General features: G+C 40.8%; 2 non-coding genes across 2 annotated transcripts; one reads left to right on the forward strand and one right to left on the reverse strand.

The window, feature by feature from the left end:
* Positions 1–3,208: 3,208 nt before the first annotated feature.
* LOC131217705 (small nucleolar RNA R71) lies at positions 3,209–3,315 on the reverse strand. The gene has a single exon (XR_009157297.1). It is a non-coding gene; the product is annotated as a small nucleolar RNA R71 (small nucleolar RNA).
* Positions 3,316–14,487: 11,172 nt separating this feature from the next.
* LOC131217706 (small nucleolar RNA R71) lies at positions 14,488–14,594 on the forward strand. Its single transcript, XR_009157298.1, has one exon. It is a non-coding gene; the product is annotated as a small nucleolar RNA R71 (small nucleolar RNA).
* The last annotated feature ends 2,158 nt before the right edge of the window (positions 14,595–16,752 follow it).

Raw genomic sequence — 16,752 nt, forward strand, 5'->3', positions numbered from 1 at the left:
GAAAAAATAAGTTGAGAATTACAGGAGAATTTCTATGAACTCGAGTGATTTTGAAAAACAATCTAGATATTCAGAAATCAACAATTCATGAATGTTAGGCCTTACTCTCTCCTAGACTCAAACACACGGTAAGCTTCATTCAAAGTATTAGTCCCTTAATTAGAAATAATCCTAAACATTGAGTTCCACAGATGTAAAGTGTAATCCCAACTTTCAACATTAATATTCAATTCTTTATTTCAGGATATCGTTGGTAATCAACAAGAGAATTCATAATAACCAAAGCTTGCCTCAAAGATCATCTTTTCATTCCTTCAGTTTTTTTTTTTTTTTACTGAGAACCACGAAGGGGAATGAAGTCCAATAACCAAGAAGGGGAATGAAGTCTACACTTATAGGGAGCAAACCTATAGTGAAGATTCTTTGCCTAACCTTTGTCAACGGTATCTCTTCCTTTTAATTGATCTTGACGGGCAATTGTTCCAATTGGTTCCTTCTATGCTTACTGATCATCAAATTAACCCTTCAGTTTCAAACTGAAATCTTAACGTGTAAGCGAGATGTGACATGTGAAATCATGACTCAATCAATGTTTACAACTTCTAATCATGGATTAATAATTAAACTTAACTGTGAAATCTAACGAGCAACTGAATCCAAGAGCAGTAAATCACCAACATTCCATATCTTGTAATTCTAAATCAAAGATGGTCGTCAAATCACTTTGAATTCACCAGAAAGTCCAGAAAAAAATTAAAAATTTTCACAATTTTTGCTCAAGAAAATACTGATTACTATATTAATCGATTCAAGTGTGTTGAGGGTCAAATATTGCATATCAGACCCATTTATTGCATGAGTTTACAAGCATGACACCGTTTAATAGCCTAATTTAATTGAATTTGTGATGCAGGGCGTCTTCATGAGCTTGGAGGCCAGGGAATCGGATCAAGTTGCTGTACGTGGGGGCTGTTGGCAACGTGAGGAGAGAAAGGAAGGAAGGTGCATGGCTGCACGGTCAGGGAGAAAACGGAGAATGTGGCTGCTGTGCATGGGAGGAATTCTTTGATGGGATACGGGAAGACAAGGAGAAGAGAGAGAAGTTTTTTCTTCCTTTACTTTATTTCCTTGCTTTGTTTTTCCTTCTTCTTCTTTTTTTTCTTTTAATTAGAATTTAGCCCGCATCATGACGGGCTAAACCTCTTAGCTAGGGCTAAGAGGTGAAGCTTATAGCGAGATGGGAGACTCTAATTGCTGGGTTAACTATTTAATCGTGAACTGAACTTGATTATGGTTTAATTATTAAGGGAATGTTTGTAGTTTTAATGGTCTATTGTGACTGAAATTACAATGGGTCTGTGGTAGCTTTGAGCATGTTCCTTTTCTCCTTTTCATGTTTATGAAGTCAGGAAGCCCTATTGTTCACCATTGTCTCATGGGCATGGTCGGATGACGGTACTCTGCCTAACTTTCATGGCATGTTGATTGATTGGTAATTAGATTAATTCTGTTGTTTGCTTTGTCTCCTGGGCATGGTTTGGTGATGGAATCCACTCTAATTCATATACCTTTCATCTCTTGAAAACCAGATCAAGTAAGTCCAGTTTGATTTCCATGATTCCTGATGCAGGCAAAAGATCTCCCTGATCCCTACAAGTGGATCCTCTGAATCCCTAGTTTTCTTTCTCTGAATTCCTTAAAGTCTTAGAAAATTCTTCCACAATTATTTCTTAAAGTTTATTTGGTTTAGATCACATCTTAGTCTAGTCCTAGTTCTACTTGGTTTCAGATAACGTACAGGTATCAGTCCCTGTGGATTCGACCTCGGTCTTACCGAGTTTATTACTACATCACAACCCTATACTTGGGGAGTGAACAAGTTTTTGGCGCCGTTGCCGGGGACTGACGGTTACGTTTTCTGAAATTAATTAGTTTTAGAATTAGGTTAGGATTAGGATTTTACTTACTTTAGGATAGAAGTTTTTATTTTATTTTATTCTATTTTTAGAACTTAACCTGTTTTCCTGTTTTGTAGGATCCTGACATAAGTTCTAAATTGGTAATTCCTTCCTAATCTCTCTCGCTTTCTACCTTTTAGAATTAGGGTTTAAATTTTGAAATTTTTAATTCCAGTCTTCTTTTTTCTATTTTTAGGAAGCAGTTTATTTTTAGAAACTAGGGTAGTTATTTCCCTTTCTAGAAAAATCCTCTAATTTTTGAAACTTTTCTCTTTTGTTTTTCACTTTCTATTTTTAACTCTTTTTAAAATCTAATTTGTTTCCTCATTTATTTTTAGGATTTTTGTTTAGAAACTAACCTTCTTATTTTGTAGGCCTTTAAGATAGAAATCTCTAATTTGGTAAGCTCTTTCCCTACTTCCTATCTTTCAGTTTTCTTTTAATAATCTACTTTCTAGGTAGATCCTTCCTAATTTAGTTTAGAAATCTCCACTTTCTTTTAAGAATTCATTCTTTTAGAAATTAATTTACTGCTATTTTTCTTTTTAGAATCTAACTTATTTTTATTTTATTTTGCAGGTTTTTAACTTAGGACTTCAATTTGGTAATTTCTTTCCAACTCTCTCTTTCCTTCTAGATTTTCTTTTCCTTTCTTAGGATTAGGTTTTTAATTGAGGGCTGCGAGTGTTTTCATGCCCAAGTGGGCCCGTGACGACACTCGACGTCTCTTGACTGAAGGAGGATTGGTTGAGGGGTTGACTATCCATCGCAGGATTAGACACCGCTCGAAATCCCCTGAGTTAACTGAGGTTATGGCTGAAGACCAACCTCCTCTACTTCCACCCAGGGTAGAGGATACCCAAGATGAAAATGAGGTGCAACAGGCACCCCCGCCTCGTACTTTACGAGATTTTCTACAACCGGCGGGAGTGAGTACGCCCTCATGCATGATTTTTCCTGAAAATACAGGACAAATGGACATCAAGCCAGGAGTTATCCAACTCCTTCCCAAATTCCATGGACTTGAATCAGAGAGTCCATATCTGCATTTGAAAGAGTTCGATGAAATTATAGCTACATTATGTTTTCCTAATGTATCTGAGGATACAATTAGGCTGAAACTCTTTCCTTTTTCCTTAAAAGAGAAAGCTAAGACGTGGTTACATTCACTACGTCCTAGATCCATTGGCACATGGAACGACATGCAGAGGGAATTCATAAAAAAATTCTTCCCACATCATAAAACGATTACCCTCAGAAAAGCGATCATGAACTTTGCCCAAAAGGAAGATGAAACATTCTTTCAATGTTGGGAAAGGTTCAAAGATTTGGTCAGTTCATGCCCACAACACGGATTTGAAACGTGGCGCATTACAAATTTTTTCTATGATGGACTGACATCTTCCATGCGCCAAATGGTCGAGACAATGTGTAATGGAGAGTTCATTAATAAAGATATCGACGAGGTATGGGACTACCTCGATAGTTTGCTGAAAAACACAATCTTGGGACTATTACCCAAAGTCGAACACCACGTCTAGGCCGACTCAATTAAAGGAGAAAGGTGGATTATATCTCTTGAAAGAAGAGGATGATCTCAAGTGTAAAGTGACTACGCTCATAAGGAAAGTTGAGGCCATGGAAGGAAAGAAGGATAAGGTCAATGAAATTGTTTGCGGCATCTGTGATTGCAACATTCACACAATTGAAAATTATCCTACAATACCTGCCTTTCGAGGAGTGTTGAATGAACAAGCCAATGCCGTAAATAACTATCAAAGACCTTTTACTGGACCTAACTCCAACACATACAATCCTGGCTGGAAAAATCATCCAAACTTTAGTTGGAGGAATGGACAAACGGCGACTCCTCCAGGTTTCTTCAATCAAAATCCAAATCAAGTGAAACCTCAAGAGGAACCGGTTCAAAATCCCATACAAGAGCTGGCTCAGGCAATGCGGGGAATCACAGATTTTATGCAAAAGATAGATTCTCGTATGACGGTTATAGAAAAGGGGATGCTTCCTGCACAACCTCTCCCTAATCCTAAACCGCAATACGAGAATAATGATCCCAGCTCTTCAAATCAGATGGGACATGCTAAATCCATCACCACTCTTAGGAGTGGGAAGATCATTGATAAAACTCTTCCGGTTAGGCCCGAGAAGCCTCAAGAACCAAAAGAGGACAACAATGATGGATCCAGTGATGCCCCACAAAAAGTGGAACCGGAACTTCTAGAGAAGCCAGTTGCTCCATTCCCCCAACGGTTGGTTTCACCAAAACCTCTCTCTAACTCTCAGGATATACTAGAGGTGTTGAAACAAGTGAAAGTCAACATTCCTCTACCTGATGTCGTTAAACAGATACCTTCATATGCCAAATTCCTAAAAGACTTATGCACGACCAAGCGACGGAAAATTATTCAAAAGAAAATCTTCTTGACCGAGAAAGTGAGTGCCATCCTGAAGCAAGACGTGCCGCAGAAATTCAAGGATCCCGGTAGCCCAACCATATCATGTGTAATCGGGAACCATCGAATTGATCACGCACTTCTTGACTTAGGAGCGAGCGTCAATTTGATTCCCTACTCGGTATACAAACAGTTAGGTTTGGGTGAATTAAAACCCACCCTAACCACACTACAACTTGCTGATCGCTCTGTTCGTGTACCAAGAGGGATAATTGAGGATGTGTTGGTCCAAGTTGATAGATTTTACTACCCTGTAGACTTTATCATCCTGGACACCGAACCCATCAATAACATGAGCACTCAGATTCCCGTCATTCTTGGTCGCCCATTCCTCGCCACGTCAAATGCAATTATCAATTACAGGAATGGTATCATGACTATGTCTTTTGGAAATTTGACATTGGAGTCAAACATTTTTTTCAATAACGGCAACAACTCAGAGGGTGATGACGATTTCCACGACATTAACATGATTGACTCTTTCGTGGAAGATACGACACCTCTGACCTTATCCTTCGACCATCTAGAGACATGCCTGGCCCACTCCCATGATTTTGATGATGACATGATTAGGGAGACGTGCGCCTTGCTTGATACTGCACCGGTACTTGAAGTTAACCGATGGAGGCCACAATTTGAAGAATTACCACAAACTGATGTAGTGCCTCTACCGTCTAACCTCAAGCCGCCGAAGCTTGACCTAAAACCTTTGCCCTCTGATTTGAAATATGCATATTTGGGTCAAGATGAGACATACCCGGTGGTGATCTCTGCCCACCTGGAGAAAGAACAGGAGAGTATGCTTATATCTACTCTCATTGAGCATAAAGGAGCCCTGGGATGGACGATAGCGGACCTCAAAGGAATCGATCCCTCGATTTGTACTCATCACATATACCTTGAGGATAATGCAAAAACCGCTCGGCAACCACAACGTAGACTAAATCCCAACATGAAGGAAGTGGTTAAGGCCGAGGTTCTTAAACTATTGGATGTGGGTATTATATACCCTATATCTGATAGTCAATGGGTGAGTCCAACTCAAGTGGTCCCTAAGAAGTCCGGAATCACCATCGTGGCCAATGCTAATAATGAACTCGTGCCAACTAGAGTCACTACTGGTTGGAGAATGTGCATTGACTACAGGAAGTTGAATACCGTCACGAGGAAAGACCACTTTCCTTTACCATTCATTGATCAGATCCTGGAAAGGTTAGCTGGTCATTCCTATTACAGTTTTCTTGACGGGTATTCGGGCTACAACCAAATAGAGATAGCCCCTGAAGACCAGGAAAAGACCACATTTACATGTCCCTACGGCACCTTTGCTTACCGAAGGATGCCATTCGGACTATGTAATGCCCCTGCCACCTTTCAGCGATGTATGCTTAGTATCTTTTCTGATATGGTAGGACAATATCTAGAGGTCTTCATGGACGACTTCTCTGTTTACGGTCCATCTTTCAGCAAGTGCCTGGAAAGCCTTAAATGTGTGCTGAAAAGATGTGAAGAAAAGAAATTGGTACTTAATTGGGAGAAGTGCCATTTTATGGTTCAGAAGGGAATTGTCCTTGGGCATATCATCTCGTCCAAAGGAATCGAGGTAGATAAGGCAAAAATCGATCTTATCTCTAACCTACCTCCACCTAAGAACATCAGAGACGTGCGATCCTTCTTAGGACACGCAGGATTTTACAGGCGATTCATAAAGGACAATATTACAAGGAGCCTTATCGTCCTTGTAATCAGTCCCATAATCAAGAAAATACTGATTACTATATCAATGACATGCCTAAAACTCCCGCCTGTGGATGCCTAAAACTTCTTATCTTGCGCAGTCCATGGGGACCCTCAAAAACTTGTTCACTCCCCAAGTATAGGGTTGTGATGTAGTAATAAACTCGGTAAGACCGAGGTCGAATCCACAGGGACTGATACCTGTACGTTATCTGAAACCAAGTAGAACTAGGACTAGACTAAGATGTGATCTAAACCAAATAAACTTTAAGAAATAATTGTGGAAGAATTTTCTAAGACTTTAAGGAATTCAGAGAAAGAAAACTAGGGATTCAGAGGATCCACTTGTAGGGATCAGGGAGATCTTTTGCCTGCATCAGGAATCATGGAAATCAAACTGGACTTACTTGATCTGGTTTTCAAGAGATGAAAGGTATATGAATTAGAGTGGATTCCATCACCAAACCATGCCCAGGAGACAAAGCAAACAACAGAATTAATCTAATTACCAATCAATCAACATGCCATGAAAGTTAGGCAGAGTACCGTCATCCGACCATGCCCATGAGACAATGGTGAACAATAGGGCTTCCTGACTTCATAAACATGAAAAGGAGAAAAGGAACATGCTCAAAGCTACCACAGACCCATTGTAATTTCAGTCACAATAGACCATTAAAACTACAAACATTCCCTTAATAATTAAACCATAATCAAGTTCAGTTCACGATTAAATAGTTAACCCAGCAATTAGAGTCTCCCATCTCGCTATAAGCTTCACCTCTTAGCCCTAGCTAAGAGGTTTAGCCCGTCATGATGCGGGCTAAATTCTAATTAAAAGAAAAAAAAGAAGAAGAAGGAAAAACAAAGCAAGGAAATAAAGTAAAGGAAGAAAAAACTTCTCTCTCTTCTCCTTGTCTTCCCGTATCCCATCAAAGAATTCCTCCCATGCACAGCAGCCACATTCTCCGTTTTCTCCCTGACCGTGCAGCCGTGCACCTTCCTTCCTTTCTCTCCTCACGTTGCCAACAGCCCCCACGTACAGCAACTTGATCCGATTCCCTGGCCTCCAAGCCCTTTTCTCCTCAAAACTCCCTCCCTTTATATCCTAGTCCGTCCAATACCGAAGACTCCATGCTGAAGTTTAATTTGTTGCGGAGGGGGAGAAGGACAGCCGTTACGCAGCCGCGTCCGCATGCACAGTGAAAACGCACAACATCTTGCGTTTGGATCGTATTTACGGCGCGATGTCAAACTATCCGTCGTTTCTGAGATCTTGGCTAGAGTATTTGCTTCCCTGTGGACATATTGGACGGTCTGGATCACACAAAATGTCAATGATCGCTGCCCACTACCCCCTGCAAATCCCGGCCTCTACCGGACGCGGAAACAGGGCCTGCGCACGCGGGGCTCGCTGTCGAAGTTGGTGGGGTCCACGATCGATTTCGGTTTCGAAATCCAGTCCGTCCGTTCGATTCCCCTCGAAAAACCGGTCGGACGTGGTCCGTTTTGGATCGGAGCCGATGTGCCCCACAGAGTTCTTCACACTACCGTCCGTCCTGCGTTTAACGGCTGGAAAACCGATCTCCGGTGTCTTTTGACATTCATCCACCTAGGCTTGAGTGATAGGGGGCATGTGCATCTTATAAACGGTCCGGATCTGACCGTTGATGCGTGGTGGGGCCCACAAGGATTCGTCCGCACGTCCGTGTGCGGACGCTGGAAGAAGAAGTCGCGGCATTGGAAAGAGTCTCGGTCAGAGACGTATTTGAATTTTGCTTCTCGTGCCGTGCATAGCTAGTGCACCTATGCTGTACATGTGCAATGCACATGTGGGTCCCACGCTGATGTATATGAGAGATCAGCTCCGACCAACCTGGTTGCCACATAATTTAAACGGTTGACACCAAAAATGAAGTATATCCAGCTGTCTGGCGGGCCCCAGATTGATAATTTGTGGGCTGATCTGTCCGTTGGGCCCTTTCCACAGTGATCCAGGAGCTGAAATTTCACGTGTACGGTTCATTTATGGTCTTCAGGACACGTATGGAGTTTTGAACTGATTAGATGGTGGGAACCCTATGATCTTGCATTCTGGACACTTTTCAGGCCACTTGAGCTTCAATTCTTTGATTTTCTTGGGTCCCTGATGTATAATTTCGTCGCTCTTGGTCTTCTGGAGTCCGTCCACTGCTTTAGTGTCGTCAGATCGGTAAATCCATGCTTTTTAGTGTCCTTTCCCAGTCCAAGCTCATGAAGACGCCCTGCATCACAAATTCAATTAAATTAGGCTATTAAACGGTGTCATGCTTGTAAACTCATGCAATAAATGGGTCTGATATGCAATATTTGACCCTCAACACAACCCCCAACCAGCATTTTGCTAGTCCCGAGCAAAGTATGCGAAAAAATAAGTTGAGAATTACAGGAGAATTTCTATGAACTCGAGTGATTTTGAAAAACAATCTAGATATTCAGAAATCAACAATTCATGAATGTTAGGCCTTACTCTCTCCTAGACTCAAACACACGGTAAGCTTCATTCAAAGTATTAGTCCCTTAATTAGAAATAATCCTAAACATTGAGTTCCACAGATGTAAAGTGTAATCCCAACTTTCAACATTAATATTCAATTCTTTATTTCAGGATATCGTTGGTAATCAACAAGAGAATTCATAATAACCAAAGCTTGCCTCAAAGATCATCTTTTCATTCCTTCAGTTTTTTTTTTTGTTTATTTTAAAGACTAATAACCAAGAAGGGGAATGAAGTCTACACTTATAGGGAGCAAACCTATAGTGAAGATTCTTTGCCTAACCTTTGTCAACGGTATCTCTTCCTTTTAATTGATCTTGACGGGCAATTGTTCCAATTGGTTCCTTCTATGCTTACTGATCATCAAATTAACCCTTCAGTTTCAAACTGAAATCTTAACGTGTAAGCGAGATGTGACATGTGAAATCATGACTCAATCAATGTTTACAACTTCTAATCATGGATTAATAATTAAACTTAACTGTGAAATCTAACGAGCAACTGAATCCAAGAGCAGTAAATCACCAACATTCCATATCTTGTAATTCTAAATCAAAGATGGTCGTCAAATCACTTTGAATTCACCAGAAAGTCCAGAAAAAAATTAAAAATTTTCACAATTTTTGCTCAAGAAAATACTGATTATGTACCCTAATCTCCCACCCCCAACTTAAAAGCTACATTGTCCTCAATGTAAAGGATATGAGTATGGAACGCGCATAGGACAACAAAAGTAAAGAAAAAGTGAAGGGAAGATAGTACCTGGGTGATGAATCATGAGAGACTTTCAAAGAGATCGCGGCATGGAATCCAGTCAGCACAAAACTAACAAAAATAAAATTCTACCTATACCACTTTCGCAGGTGCTCTCGATTGCATTTAGCGCATGCAACAAGCCTTTAAACCCCTAGGTTACCCCTAGTGGACGAGTTGTAGTCTCGTGAGGGTTTGCAGTAATGTTACCCACAAACATTGAACTAACTAATGATAAAAATGAAATGAAATGAAGAGCTGGGTTGCCTCCCAGGAGCGCTAAGTTTACGTCTTCAGCCAGACCAAAGCAACTATCATAATCCTATGAAAGCGATAAACCTACCTATACCTCCATCAGACTAGGAGATCAGTCCTGGTAAACAGGATCAGTCAGAGGCATGGACATGTCCTCTGAATCAAATTTCTCGACAAATGGCTTTAAACGATGTCCATTTACTTTAAACTCCTTGCCATTGTCGGGATCTCTTATCTCGACGGCCCCATGAGGATAAGCAGTAACAACAATGTAAGGGCCGGTCCAACGAGATCGAAGCTTACCCGGAAAGAGATGTAATCGAGAATTATACAAAAGGACTTTCTGGCCTGGCGTGAATGATTTTCGTAGAATATGTTGATCATGAAACGCCTTCATCCTGTCCTTGTAAATTCTCGAATTCTCGTATGCGTCGTTTCGGATTTCTTCAAGTTCATTCAACTGAAGTTTGCGCAGCGAGCCAGCGTTGTCTAGATTGAAATTAAGATTTTTGATCGCCCAGTATGCTTTATGTTCCAGCTCCACAGGCAAGTGACAAGCTTTCCCATAAACAAGTCTAAAGGGAGACATTCCAATAGGAGTTTTAAAGGCAGTACGGTATGCCCATAAGGCATCGATCAATCGGATTGACCAATCCTTACGATCAGGGTTAACCGTTTTCTCCAAAATGTGTTTAATCTCCCTATTAGAAATCTCAGCTTGTCCACTTGTCTGTGGATGGTATGGGGTGCTCACCTTATGAGAGATACCGTATTTCTTCATTAAGCTCTCGAATGGTCTATTGCAAAAGTGTGAGCCTCCATCACTAATGATGGCTCGAGGCGTTCCGAATCAAGAAAGGATGTTTTCTTTTAGGAATTTAATGACCGTGCGATGGTCATTCTTTCGACACGGAATCGCTTCGACCCATTTAGTGACATAATCCACCGAGCAAAATATACAGATTTCCAAACGATTGGGGAATGGTCCCATGAAATCGATGCCCCAGAATCAAATGCTTCAATGATAAGAATGGGATTCAAAGGCATCATATTTCGACGGACAATGCTCCCAATTTCGACAACGCTCACAAGCTTTGCAAAACTCATGAGTGTCCCCGAACATAGTGGGCCAGTAAAGACACTGCCGAATCTTGGCCGTGGTCTTTTTAGCGGAAAAGTGACCACCACAGGCCTCCGAGTGACAGAAGGAGATGACGCCCTGATGCTCATCGTCCGGTACACATCTCCTTAGAATTTGGTCCGGCAATATTTAAATAAGTAAGGATCATCCCAGAAAAGTTGCGCACCTCGGTGAAAAATTTCTTCTTATCTTCGCAGTACTATGTCGGTATGGAACCCGTGGCAAGATAATTAGCAATATTAGCGAACCAAGGTGAATGGGAGACTCTGAATAGTTGTTCATTAGAGAACATATCATTGATATAGGTCACCTCAAGGGAATCAGAGGTATTAAGGTGAGAAAGGTGATCGGCCACTGCGTTCTCCACTCCCTTTTTATCTTTAATTTTCAAATCAAATTCTTAGAGTAGAAGGATCCATCTTATCAAGCAAGGCTTAAAATTATTCTTAGAAATAAGATATTTGAGTGCCACATGATCTGTGTAGATAATGATCTTGAATCCGATCAGGCAGGACCTAAATTTGTCCAAGGTGAACACTACAGCTAAGAGTTCCTTTTTCGTAGTCGAGTAGTTCATTTGGGCAAGATTTAAAATCCTACTTGCATAATGAATGATGTAAGGCCTCTTATCTTTTCTTTGACCTAGAACTGCTCCAAGATCATAATCGGAAGCGTTGCACATAAGCTCAAAAGGAAGGCTCCAATCGGGTGGCTACTTAATAGGTGCAGTGGTTAACGTGCCCTTAAGCTTGTTGAAAGCTTCCTGGCATTACTCAGTCCACTCGTATGGTGCATCCTTTTGAAGAAGGTTACATAAAGGACGAGAGAGGAGACTAAAGTCCTTTATGAATCGTCTGTAAAACCCTGCATGTCTCTGATGTTCTTGGGTGGAGGTAGGTTAGAGATAAGATTGATTTTTGCCTTATCTACCTCGATTCCCTTGGACGAGATGATATACCCAAGGACAATTCCCTTCTGAACCATGAAATGACACTTCTCCCAATTAAGTACCAGATTCTTTTCTTCACATCTTTTCAGCACACATTTAAAACATTCACCGAAGCATGGACCAAAGAATGAGAAGTCGTCCATGAAGACCTCTAGATATTGTCCTACCATATCATAAAAGATACTAAGCATACATCGCGAAAGGTGGCGGGGCATTACATAGTCCGAATGGCATCCTTCGGTAAGCAAAGGTGCCGTAGGGACATGTAAATGTGGTCTTTTCCTGGTCTTCGGGGCTATCTCTATTTGGTTGTAGCCCAAATACCCGCCAAGGAAATAGAATAGGAATGACCAGCTAACCTTTCCAGGATCTCGATCAATGAATGGTAAAGGAAAGTGGTCTTTCCTCGTGACGTATTCAACTTCCCGTAGTCAATGCACATTCTCCAACCGGTAGTGACTCTAGTTGCACGAGTTCATTATTAGCATTGGCCACGATGGTGATTAGGACTTCTTAGGGACCACTTGAGTTGGACTCACCCATTGACTATCGATATAGGGTATATAATACCCACATCCAATAGTTTAAGAACCTCGGCCTTAACCACTTCCTTCATGTTGGGATTTAGTCTACGTTGTGGTTGCGAGCGGTTTTTGCATTATCCTCAAGGTATATGTGATGAGTACAAATCGAGGGATCGATTCCTTTGAGGTTCGCTATCGTCCATCCCAGGGCTCCTTTATGCTCAATGAGAGTAGATATAAGCATACTCTCCTGTTCTTTCTCCAAGTGGGCAGAGATCACCACCGGGTATGTCTCATCTTGACCCAAATATGCATATTTCAAATCAGAGGGCAAAGGTTTTAGGTCAAGCTTCGGCGGCTTGAGGTTAGACGGCAGAGGCACGACATCGGTTTGTGGTAATTCTTCAAATTGTGACCTCCACCGGTTAACTTCAAGTACCGGTGCAATATCAAGCAAGGCGCACGTCTCCCTAAGCATGTCATCATCAAAATCATGGGAGTGGGCCAGGCATGTCTCTAGATGGTCGGAGGATAAGGTCGAGGTGTCGTATCTTCCACGAAAGAGTCAATCATGTTAATGTCGTGGAAATCGTCATCACCCTCTGAGTTGTTGCCGTTATTGAAAAAATGTTTGACTCCAATGTCAAATTTCCAAAAGACATAGTCATGATACCATTCCTGCAATTGATAATTGCATTTGACGTGGCAAGGAATGGGCGACCAAGAATGACAGGAATCTGAGTGCTCATGTTATTGATGGGTTCAATGTCCAGGATGATAAAGTCTACAGGGTAGTAAAATCTATCAACTTGGACCAACACATCCTCAATTATCCCTCTTGGTACACGAACAGAGCGATCGACAAGTTGTAGTGTGGTTAGGGTGGGTTTTAATTCCCCCTAAACCTAACTGTTTGTATACCGAGTAGGGAATCAGATTGACGCCCGCTCCTAAGTCAAGAAGTGCGTGATCAATTCGATGGTTCCCGATTACACATGATATGGTTGGGCTACCGGGATCCTTGAATTTCTGTGGCACGTCTTGCTTCAGGATGGCACTCACTTTCTCAGTCAAGAAGATTTTCTTTTGAATAATTTTCCGTCGCTTGGTCGTGCATAAGTCTTTTAGGAATTTGGCATATGAAGGTATCTGTTTAACGACATCAAGCAGAGGAATGTTGACTTTCACCTGTTTCAACACCTCTAAGATATCCTGAGAGTTAGAGAGAGGTTTTGGTGAAACCAACCGTTGGGGGAATGGAGCAACTGGCTTCTCTAGAAGTTCCGGTTCCACTTTTTGTGGGGCATCACTGGATCCATCATTGTTGTCCTCTTTTGGTTCTTGAGGCTTCTCGGGCCTAACCGGAAGAGTTTTATCAATGATCTTCCCACTCCTAAGAGTGGTGATGGATTTAGCATGTCCCATCTGATTTGAAGAGTTGGGATCATTATTCTCGTACTGCGGTTTAGGATTGGGGAGAGGTTGTGCAGGAAGCATCCCCTTTTCTATAACCGTCATACGAGAATCTATTTTTTGCATAAAATCTGTGATTCCCCGCATTGCCTGAGCCAGCTCTTGTATGGGATTTTGAACCGGTTCCTCTTGAGGTTTCACTTGATTTGGATTTTGATTGAAGAAACCTGGAGGAGTCGCCGTTTGTCCATTCCTCCAACTAAAGTTTGGATGATTTTTCCAGCCAGGATTGTATGTGTTGGAGTTAGGTCCAGAAAGGTCTTTGATAGTTATTTACGGCATTGGCTTGTTCATTCAACACTCCTCGAAAGGCGTGTATTGTAGGACAATTTTTCAGTTGTGTGAATGTTGCAATCACAGATGCCGCAAACAATTTCATTGACCTTATCCTTCTTTCCTTCCATGGCCTCGACTTTCCTTATTAGCGTAGTCACTTTACACTTGAGATCATCCTCTTCTTTCAAGAGATATAATCCACCTTTCTCCTTTAATTGAGTCGGCCTAGACGTGGTGTTCGACTTTGGGTAATAGTCCCAAGATTGTGTTTTTTCAGCCAAACTATCGAGGTAGTCCCATACCTCGTCGATATCTTTATTAATGAACTCTCCATTACACATTGTCTCGACCATTTGGCGCATGGAAGATGTCAGTCCATCATAGAAAAAATTTGTAATGCGCCACATTTCAAATCCGTGTTGTGGGCATGAACTGACCAAATCTTTGAACCTTTCCCAACATTGAAAGAATGTTTCATCTTCCTTTTGGGCAAAGTTCATGATCGCTTTTCTGAGGGTAATCGTTTTATGATGTGGGAAGAATTTTTTTATGAATTCCCTCTGCATGTCGTTCCATGTGCCAATGGATCTAGGACGTAGTGAATGTAACCACGTCTTAGCTTTCTCTTTTAAGGAAAAAGGAAAGAGTTTCAGCCTAATTGTATCCTCAGATACATTAGGAAAACATAATGTAGCTATAATTTCATCGAACTCTTTCAAATGCAGATATGGACTCTCTGATTCAAGTCCATGGAATTTGGGAAGGAGTTGGATAACTCCTGGCTTGATGTCCATTTGTCCTGTATTTTCAGGAAAAATCATGCATGAGGGCGTACTCACTCCCGCCGGTTGTAGAAAATCTCGTAAAGTACGAGGCGGGGGTGCCTGTTGCACCTCATTTTCATCTTGGGTATCCTCTACCCTGGGTGGAAGTAGAGGAGGTTGGTCTTCAGCCATAACCTCAGTTAACTCAGGGGATTTCGAGCGGTGTCTAATCCTGCGATGGATAGTCAACCCCTCAACCAGTCCTCCTTCAGTTAAGAGACGTCGAGTGTTGTCACGGGCCCACTTGGGCATGAAAACACTCGCAGCCCTCAATTAAAAACCTAATCCTAAGAAAGGAAAAGAAAATCTAGAAGGAAAGAGAGAGTTGGAAAGAAATTACCAAATTGAAGTCCTAAGTTAAAAACCTGCAAAATAAAATAAAAATAAGTTAGATTCTAAAAAGAAAAATAGCAGTAAATTAATTTCTAAAAGAATGAATTCTTAAAAGAAAGTGGAGATTTCTAAACTAAATTAGGAAGGATCTACCTAGAAAGTAGATTATTAAAAGAAAACTGAAAGATAGGAAGTAGGGAAAGAGCTTACCAAATTAGAGATTTCTATCTTAAAGGCCTACAAAATAAGAAGGTTAGTTTCTAAACAAAAATCCTAAAAATAAATGAGGAAACAAATTAGATTTTAAAAAGAGTTAAAAATAGAAAGTGAAAAACAAAAGAGAAAAGTTTCGAAAATTAGAGGATTTTTCTAGAAAGGGAAATAACTACCCTAGTTTCTAAAAATAAACTGCTTCCTAAAAATAGAAAAAAGAAGACTGGAATTAAAAATTTCAAAATTTAAACCCTAATTCTAAAAGGTAGAAAGCGAGAGAGATTAGGAAGGAATTACCAATTTAGAACTTATGTCAGGATCCTACAAAACAGGAAAACAGGTTAAGTTCTAAAAATAGAATAAAATAAAATAAAAACTTCTATCCTAAAGTAAGTAAAATCCTAATCCTAACCTAATTCTAAAACTAATTAATTTCAGAAAAACGTAACCGTCAGTCCCCGGCAACGGCGCCAAAAACTTGTTCACTCCCCAAGTATAGGGTTGTGATGTAGTAATAAACTCGGTAAGACCGAGGTCGAATCCACAGGGACTGATACCTGTACGTTATCTGAAACCAAGTAGAACTAGGACTAGACTAAGATGTGATCTAAACCAAATAAACTTTAAGAAATAATTGTGGAAGAATTTTCTAAGACTTTAAGGAATTCAGAGAAAGAAAACTAGGGATTCAGAGGATCCACTTGTAGGGATCAGGGAGATCTTTTGCCTGCATCAGGAATCATGGAAATCAAACTGGACTTACTTGATCTGGTTTTCAAGAGATGAAAGGTATATAAATTAGAGTGGATTCCATCACCAAACCATGCCCAGGAGACAAAGCAAACAACAGAATTAATCTAATTACCAATCAATCAACATGCCATGAAAGTTAGGCAGAGTACCGTCATCCGACCATGCCCATGAGACAATGGTGAACAATAGGGCTTCCTGACTTCATAAACATGAAAAGGAAAAAAGGAACATGCTCAAAGCTACCACAGACCCATTGTAATTTCAGTCACAATAGACCATTAAAACTACAAACATTCCCTTAATAATTAAACCATAATCAAGTTCAGTTCACGATTAAATAGTTAACCCAGCAATTAGAGTCTCCCATCTCACTATAAGCTTCACCTCTTAGCCCTAGCTAAGAGGTTTAGCCCGTCATGATGCGGCTAAATTCTAATTAAAAGAAAAAAAAAAAGAAGAAGGAAAAACAAAACAAGGAAATAAAGTAAAGGAAGAAAAAAAAACTTCTCTCTCTTCTCCTTGTCTTCCCGTATCCCATCAAAGAATTCCTCCC

This window comes from Magnolia sinica, chromosome 10, assembly GCF_029962835.1.
Source record: "Magnolia sinica isolate HGM2019 chromosome 10, MsV1, whole genome shotgun sequence".
NCBI lineage: Eukaryota > Viridiplantae > Streptophyta > Magnoliopsida > Magnoliales > Magnoliaceae > Magnolia > Magnolia sinica.